The sequence below is a fragment of the Haliotis rufescens genome, unplaced genomic scaffold (assembly GCF_023055435.1).
Source record: "Haliotis rufescens isolate VD_foot unplaced genomic scaffold, xgHalRufe1.0.p SCAF_40, whole genome shotgun sequence".
Lineage (NCBI taxonomy): Eukaryota > Metazoa > Mollusca > Gastropoda > Lepetellida > Haliotidae > Haliotis > Haliotis rufescens.
Genome location: NW_025964113.1, coordinates 1,415,787 through 1,425,354, shown reverse-complemented (window position 1 = coordinate 1,425,354; position 9,568 = coordinate 1,415,787). Strand labels below are relative to the sequence as shown.

General features: G+C 39.9%; 1 protein-coding gene across 7 annotated transcripts in view; it reads left to right on the top strand.

The window, feature by feature from the left end:
• Positions 1-3,825: 3,825 nt before the first annotated feature.
• LOC124138210 (calponin homology domain-containing protein DDB_G0272472-like) overlaps positions 3,826-9,568 on the top strand; it is a 99,557-nt gene continuing 93,814 nt past the window's right edge. For 6 of the 7 annotated variants that reach the window (XR_006861608.2, XR_006861606.2, XR_006861607.2 and 3 more), the window contains exon 1: positions 3,826-3,989. The gene's annotated coding sequence lies outside the window, so the exon portion shown is untranslated. The remainder of the gene's footprint in view (positions 3,990-9,568) is intronic. The other variant, XM_046504777.2, reaches the window with a different exon arrangement.

Genomic DNA, 9,568 nt, shown 5'->3' with positions numbered 1-9,568 from the left:
ACTCACTCACTCACTCCAGAGTCATTGGATGGGATGTGATCAGAACAGGAAGTGACATCATGGATGTCAATCTGGAAGGTGACGTGGGCTGTCAAAGTTTGATTGATGACGTCACAATTGGGGAAATATTTCCTTGGCATTATTCTGAAAACTGGCCTTTCATAATTGTGTACACCTAATATTGGTCAGACAAATAGAATGGTTTTGTATGTACCCCACAAATACTGGATCTAAAGGGAAAAGACCGAATTTGGTTTGGAATCATGCAATTAGACTGTTAACTATCCTGTGTATTGGAAGATGTCAGAACCCACCAATCTCTCAGGTATATTCTGGCAGTGATGTAATAGAGGTTTTGTATTCGTAAGAATTATGAAACAATAGTTATCACTGATAATAATTTTAAAAAATACTACCCATATTACATCCGGAGTCCCACCCACCTCCACCAACAATCTGCATTTTGGTTGCTGATGTTGGAGAGAAGTACCAGTGCTGGATGGGCATCTCTATCCAACGTTGCTGAACTTCACCTGATTTGTGACCTGTGCGCTGGACACAGGAACAAGTGCCACCATAGGCTCAATCTTCTAGTTGAAGCAGAGATCACAGGTTTCTTTCATACCTGGGACGCACAACGATATGCTCCACCTGTGCCCCACCTACTGGACAAAGGAAGTTCCAAAGGAGGGCTATTATTGTGCACTATCACTCATTTGCGTAAAGATATTTTCACATTTAAAAAAAAGTTAAAAATAGTCAATTCTCCTTTAAGAAAAAAATGTTATTTAACCTTATTTGTCAGTTTCAATACTGAGTAAAGGACAAGCATCAAGCAACCATCAATTGCGTGTTGTCATGGAGAGCCAGTTGGGGGTTCTTTGGTAGTGCATGCTGAGCTCACAAAATACTGTACACCTACTGGTGCCATGAACAAAAGTAGGTCACATAACAGTTATTATTTTGTTACTTGTTCTTCAGCATAGCTTAATCTATTTTCGGGAAACAACAGGAACAGATTTCTATGTAATGATGGTGAGTGAGTGAGTGGGTGTGTGGATAGGGTGGTGGGTGGGAGTGAGTATTTCTATGTAGTAATGGTGAGTGAGTGGGTAGGGTGGTGGATGGGAGTGAGTATTTCTATGTAGTAATGGTGAGTGAGTGGGTAGGGTGGTGGATGGGAGTTAGTATTTCTATGTAGTAATGGTGAGTGAGTGGGTAGGGTGGTGGGTGGGAGTGAGTATTTCTATGTAGTAATGGTGAGTGAGTGAGTGAGTGATTCTATGTAGTAATGGTGAGTGAGTGAGTGAGTGTGTGGGAGTGAGTAGGTAGGGTGGTGAGTGGGAGTAAGTTTGTTTGTATGCTACACTTAGCAATATTCCAGCCATAAATATAGTAGGGACATCAAAGTGGGCTTTATACATTGTATCCATGTCAGGAATTGAATTTTGTTTCAGTTTAAGAGTGAGTTCATGGCATCTTAACTAAATAGGGGAGGAATTTCCAAAGTTAAGCATATCTTAGACATTTACCACTTTGGTGAACCCTATGAGACCTGCATCACTTTGGGCTTTCCTCCCACTTTAAGCTGACACGCTGTGATATAACTAGAATACTGTTAAAAGCGGCGTTAAACCCAACTCACTCACTCATTGGTTTGGCCTAGGTATGGTGCTGACAAACAAATATTCACATATTCATGGCAACTTTGAATTCTAACCCATAATCAGCAGATCCTGACATGACTAGGGGGAAATAACTGCATAGTCTGTTGATGAGATGTTAAACTGATAAGAAATCTTTCTGAATTTAGAGAATAATTTTAGGGGGCATGGGTTGCCCAGTCGTCTAAAGCACTTCCATTTGCTGTACAAAATTGCATCCCTTGGGCATTCCAGAAACTTATGATCGTTGGTTCGAATCCCGGTTCAAACCATTATGTTTCTAGGTTTGTCAGTACCATACCTGTGCTTGTGGGTTTCACCGAAGTGGTAAAGGTCTGAGAACTTCATCACTTTGTGCTTTCCTCCCACATTAAACTGACACGCTGTGATATAACTGGAGTACTGTTCAAAGCGGCGTTAAACCCAACTCACTCACTCACTCCCGAACTTGTAACAAAAGACTAATGTGAAAAATGATTAAGCAATTTGTTTTGGCCTTACGTTATATTTGCATGATGAAAACATTACACTTTACCATTCAGGTCATAATGTGCCATGGAGAATTTTAGATGAGGAAGAACAATTATTGGAAAATTGGAAAATTGCTATAATAAGTATGAAATGAGTAAATTAGCAGGGCTACAATATCCCGGCTGTGATTATCACTGTAATTAGGTAGTAAGAATGTATGGTATGATAAACTTTGCCAAGAGACAGCCATGGCTGTGAGAGACAGGACTGACTGAGGCAGAACTTTGGTTATAGCATACAATGTGAGCTGAGCCCTGGGTAGGGTGGAATATAGGTCTGGGTACAGGGTTGATGTGTCCAGTAGTTTGGGTGGATCAGCCAGCATGGAAAAGAAGGTGTTTTTTGTCCCAATTTTAACATTTAATTGTTGTTAAAATGCAAAAAAAATTCGAAAAATGAAGTCTTGTTAGTTATGGATGACATATCTTCAAATTATTTAGTTATAGTGGATTTTATGTTTACCTGTTAACACAATCACCAATATGAAACTTACTATTTATAAATGTTTGTGGGACTTAAATAGGGTGTGTGCACCTCTACACCCACAATTGGATCTGTGCATTATTAGGTCCAGGTCTTTGGGTTGATGCAGGACCTTAGTGTGGTATTACTGTTTACTGTTTGGTCAAAGTAGACTGGTGTAGAATCATATTAAGGTTTGGACAGAAACTACTTTGGGGTTTGGAGAAATGGAGGGTGTTCTGGTTTTAGAAAATCCCTCGGATTATTTGGGCTTCAATGTGACCAGTTGTGTCTAGGTTGTTTCCATTAGAAGGAGTTTTAAGGACTGTCTGGGAGATATGGATTATGTCTGGTAAGGATTATCTGAAGACTCAGTGGAGGGTGAGGTGAGTGTTGTATTCAGAGTTTACTGGAAGTAGATAAGGAAGGTATTAATGAAATCAATTACATGAAAAAGAAAAATCAATTCTGTCTGTCATTCGATTGGAGTAGCACTTCAACAAGAGTTTGTTTTGAACATTTCTTCATCCTAATCTTATTGTTTAACAAAAACATGCAAGAATTAGAAAACCCTAATGAACAAGAGTCCATATTCTGTGGTACTGGTGCTTGTCTGTCGTTAAGAAAGAAGTACATCCCCTATCAAGTATTTGATAGTAACTCTGTGTATCTACATTGTCCAGACCTCGAAATATAATTTATCCATATGAAAAAGTTTTTTATCCTTATAATTTAAATGCCATAAAATAGATTTAAAGTTTGTCATGAATGTTTTCCTTGAACCATTTTTTTCTGTCAAACTCAATGCCTGTGTATCTTGAAATATTGTCTTGGAGATTTGATACTTCTTCAAGAATCCTTTTCAGTGGTTCCAACTTTTTTCCCTTTCCCTCCTATATCTGTATGTCCTGTCATTCTTCACTACTTCCTATCAACTGTCCATACAATAATATATATTTGATTATGTAACTCCGGAACCATTTCTAATCCTCATCATGGACATACATTAATCTCTTCATTAAAGTAAGCATAATGCTTATCCTTCCTTGTACTCCTCCATTTGTCTGTCCATCCATTCTATCTGTGGTGTATATCTGGCGTATTGCCTGGTGGAGGTTTGAGACAGGCTGCTGGTCCAATCACTGCCGTTCTCCCTTCTTCCTCTCAGCCAGGAGAGTCGGATTTCAAATTCCTCCACAAACACAGGCATGGCATCTTATAGTTGACTCTGGTTATACCAAGGGGAGCTTTCAACCCACAAATTTTCGAAAAAAAGAGGGTATTCACCATCAAACCCACTTTGACCACTGGGCAACAACTCAAGCTATCAAGGTGAGTGAAAATCTCATCAAGATCGGTCAAGTTGGAGCCAAATAGGATGAAAGTTGCATGTAAGTTTTGGAGGGGAACATCCTCCATCATAGCGATGTATGTATGTCTACCAACTTAGGAGGTCATCACATCACTAGATAGAGATAACGGAGCCTCTTCTACAGAGCCACGCTTACAACTTTTAAATGTACCTTCATAGGCTGTCGACATAATGTAATATTATTTGTAATTAGGAAAGTATGTTTTAGCTAACTTGAACTAATTTCACTGATATTATAAGTGTCTAGTTGCACTATTTAGACTTGAGTCAAAGAGGTGCAGGAACTAGACTTGGAAAGTGTTCAAGCAACATTTGGCTAGAACGATGGTATATTTTTCTCATTATAATGTGCTGAAAATAGATGGAGCGTCTGTAAACCTGGTAACATTATTATATAAGTTGATGACTTTATTGATGAATTTAATGCAATTAGTTCATCAAAAAGGACTTAATTAGTGTTATTTCAGTGTTAGAGTGGTTATTCTATTAATAGAAGGTGTTTATTGTTAATTATGTTTTATACACTTTTCCAAACAACATATTATTTAATTTCACTTTTTAGCTTTAATTTAATTTTGAAGTAGATGTCAAAGATCATTTTGCATTAATGATGAATAAATTTAAGTGAGATAAAGACTCATATATGAGTATTAGTTATGATTATATTTTTAATATCATATGAGCTGTGACATAGATGGATAGTATGTGTTATCTGTGCACTAAGGACATATATCACAGACTAACAGAATCTATGTTCTGTAGTCTGTTTTTAAAGTGAATGTTGTTAGTCAGTGATAGATCAGTAGCTATTTAAGTCAAGTCATGGAAATGTGACACTGGTTAAAAATAATTCAGTGACATTGCAGTCAAGAAAATAATCGCCAATCATGAAACTAAAGATGGCATAATAAAGCATGTATCTGACCTAATCCAGCTTATATTTGCCATCATATAATTGTCTATAGGGTTAATATTATACAGGGAGTCTATAATGTAACTAATGACCTCCCACTTCTCAATGAATCAGAACTATGTGTAACATTAAGTAATCACTATAAGCACCTGAAACATATCCTTGCTTTACCCCTGCTGGAGAATGTGATATCGGAGATGGCTGATGGTCAGTGTGGTGTGTTCTGATCTAACTGCTGAGTGACAAGTCTTGGCCATTAATGGCTGCAATGTATTATATGGTCCAGTCTGGCTGTGTATGTTATCTTAGTGATAAGTGACCATAGTCTAGGCTGATGGACTCATGCTACTGCCTGTGTGTGACCCCAGGAGACTGCTGTTGTTAAAAATAAGTAATCAGGCCGGATCAATTACTCAGCTTGTTTCATGGATGAGTCTAACCTATATTTTGAAAAGTTTTAAACTGAGAAACGTATGCTGTTTAATTGTAAGTATATAAAATGTTTTTATTTATATTTTTTTAGGATTTTTATTTCAGGTTTTTTTTAAATTGTTTAATTAACCTAATTCAAATCCTTCTTTTAAGATATACATTACTTTTTTTGTCTCCTGACTTTCAGGATATTGACCAAGAAAATGATTAAGCAAGAAAATGAATTGTCTGGCCCTGTCCTTGGAAGTTACTTAATGGGAAAAAATATATTTTGATAAACATTTGCTAATTATAGAAATATTGTGTGGATGGGAATTTAGACAGTAGCTTTCTATGTTCTGACAACTGTTGTTTTGTCCACCATAGAGGCAGAGTAGTAAGTAATAATCAAGTAATAAGTCAAATCTCCTATTCTGTCTCTACCAGCTTATGGGGGGCGGTGGGGTAGCCTAGTGGTTAAAGCGTTGGCTCATCATGCTTGAAGACCTGGGTTCGATTGCCCACATGGGTACAATGTGTGAAGCCCATTTTCCGGTGTCCCCCGCTGTGATATTGCTGGAATATTGGTAAAGGTGGCTAAAACCATTCTCACTCACTCACTCACTCACTCACTCACTTATGGCACATGTTGAATATCCAACTGTTTGACCCATGAAAATCCGGGGTAAAATTTGTCTTCACATGCTTGTTGTAAGTGACAACTTACGGGATCCGGTGGTCAGGCTTGCTGACTTGGTTGATGCATGTCATCGTTTCCCATTTGAGTTGATAGATGCTCATGATTTAAATCAATGGATCGTCTGGTCCAGACTCGATTATTTGTTGATCGCTGTCATATGGCTGGAATAATGCTGAGTGTGGCGTTTGTTTAACGCCGCACTCAGCAATATTCCAACTATATGACGGCGGCCTGTAAATAATTGAATCTGGACCAGACAATCAAGTGATTAATATCATGAGCATCGATCAACGCAATTGGGATCAATGGCATGCATCAACCAAGTCAGCGAGCCTGACCACCCGATCCCGTTAGTTGCCTCTTACGACAAGCATAGTCACCTTTTATGGCAAGCATGGGTTGCTGAAGACCTGTTCTACCCTGGATCTTCACGGGTCCGCAGACTGTGGACCAGGACATAACTTCTATGCTGGAACCAACCAACCAATTTCAAAATTGTATTGGACAACTGCATGTTATATATCTATACTACAGTTTCTCACATCAGAACCAAAGACCTGCTAACAACAGCCTATCTGACCAGTTGCATCGTTAGGATGTTTGATCGCTGCACAGATGCATAGAGTTCTACTCAGATAAACCTCGGACCTCATCACCATTGTCTAGTTGACCTATTATATACCAGAGATGTTTGGACCACTGCACAGATAGACATAATTTTTTCCAAGCGAATCTTGAAACTTGATCATCTCTGTCTACCTGACCAGTTCCATACCAGAGGTGGTCGGGTGGCCTAGTGGTTAAAGTTTTTGCTTGTTAGCGTTCGTATGTCCATTTCTGGTGTCCTCTGCTGTGATATTGCCGGAATAATGGGGTCAAACATTCCTCTCTCACACCGTACCAGAGAAGTTTTGACCACTGCACAGATGGACATGAGTTTTACCTTGTTAAACCCTGAACCTGATGACCAGTATGTATCTGACCAGATACATATCCGATATGTTTGGACCGCCACAGATGGATGTGAGCTTTACCTAGCTAAACCCCAGACCTAATGACCACTGTGTATATGACCAGTTACGTACCTGATATGTTTTGACCGCCACAGATGGACGTGAGTTTTACCTAGCTAAACCCCAGACCTAATGACCACTGTGTATATGACCAGTTACGTACCTGATATGTTTTGACCGCCACAGATGGACGTGAGTTTTACCTAGCTAAACCTTGGACCAAATGACCACTGTGTATATGACCAGTTACGTACCTGATATGTTTTGACCGCCACAGATGGACGTGAGTTTTATCTAGCTAAACCTTGGACCAAATGACCACTGTGTATATGACCAGTTACGTACCTGATATGTTTTGACCGCCACAGATGGACGTGAGTTTTACCTAGCTAAACCCCAGACCTAATGACCACTGTGTATATGACCAGTTACGTACCTGATATGTTTTGACCGCCACAGATGGACGTGAGTTTTACCTAGCTAAACCCCAGACCTGATGACCACTGTGTATATGACCAGTTACGTACCTGATATGTTTGGACCACCACAGATGGACGTGAGTTTTACCTAGCTAAACCCCAGACCTGACGGACATGATGACGAAGGTATGGGCAGGTCTGGGATACATGTTCGACATACCATACATCCTTCTACATGCCTGGCAGCTACGGAAGGGGAGGGGGGGATGAAGGAAGGGGATGCTGAGGGGGATTTGGGATAGCATGTTCTACATGAATGTTTTCCACTCAACTGGAAACCAGTGATAAGATAGATTTCCAGACTCAGATATGATTCTTATGCTTGGCATAGAACATGTTGGGAAAGAGCCTTGGTTTTATCATCTGATTATTATACCCCACATGTGTACAGAGATTTTTCAGAAGAAAATAAACAGGAACGCTAATAATAGAATCGCTGTTGAGCATTGTTATTTCGAGAGCTTGAAACAGATGTTTGTTCTATTTCCATAATGAATGGCCGTGATATATCTCAGTCATTTTATCTCCCCAGCTAAACTTCGTCTAAGAACAATACTGAATGTGGGTGGTAGAAACACAGTTGCTATAGCCTTCAAAATACTTATAATTTTTTGGTGTTTTACCAGAATATGTTTGTTATTTTGTTGAAATGGTTCATTCTGAAAAACACTCAAGTCAGAATGGCTGTTAAGTGTTGTACTGATTGTATGTTGGGAAAAATTATTTTTCAAGTATACAAGTAGTCAAAATTCTTGCCAAAATAATCAGTTATGATGAGAACAAGGGCAATTTCCAGACTTTTCCTGTCATATTAAATGCAAATTGTTACCGAATGTTTGAATGTTTTTCAGAAGTTAACAATGGTAGTGAACTATGTAGGCAAACAGAAAGGATGTGTTCTGTAATTGGCCAGATGAAAGAACAGGTGCTTGGAAATACCAATAAACATCAAAACAAGGCCACATGGCTAAAAACAACCTTCCTTTGAGAGAAATTCCATCCGTGTAAGATAAGTCAAATATTTACAGTTACAGCAGCAGTGGTTACATTCGGCTCCCACCCTGTCTGGGCGAGTGGTGAATTATGGCGTCAGTTAAACTCCCACTAAAACACTCCTAAATATCAAGCTGTTAGCACTGAATTGGTCACAGGCCATACTGACCACCAACCATCAAGGTTAGGTGAGGCTGGTCAGTGGATGTTGGCTGCTGGATGTGATGGATGAAGATGGGTTGGGGCACCTGCTTGCAGTGTCTGTAACAAGATAGGAGGCATGGGAGGAGGGGGTGGAGGTGCAGAGGGGGAGGAGTACTGTATGAGGATACCTGGAGATGGGTTACTGTAGGGTTACTATTGGATGGGTGGATACCTGGAGATGGGTTACTGTAGGCAGATACCTGGAGATGGGTTTCTGTAGGGTTACTATTGGATGGGTGGATACCTGGAGATGGGTTACTGTAGGGTTACTATTGGATGGGTGGATACCTGGAGATGGGTTACTGTAGGCAGATACCTGGAGATGGGTTACTGTAGGCAGATACCTGGAGATGGGTTACTGTAGGCAGATACCTGGAGATGGGTTACTATGGGATAGGTGGATACTTGGAGATGGGTTACTGTAGGCAGATACCTGGAGATGGGTTACTGTGGACAGATACCTGGAGATGGGTTACTATGGGATAGGTGGATACTTGGAGATGGGTTACTATGGGATAGGTGGATACTTGGAGATGGGTTACTGTAGGCAGATACCTGGAGATGGGTTACTGTGGACAGATACCTGGAGATGGGTTACTATGGGATAGGTGGATACTTGGAGATGGGTTACTGTAGGCAGATACCTGGAGATGGGTTACTATGAGATAGGTGGATACCTTGAGATGGGTTACTGTAGGGTCTCTGTTGGGTTTGATTCCTGAAGACTTAATTCCATGTCATTTTAGATGATCTCTTTTGAATGACCTATCAGTGGTCCCTGTGTTGGATAAACTATCAGCACAGCGAAGGTGTCCCTGTCTTTCAT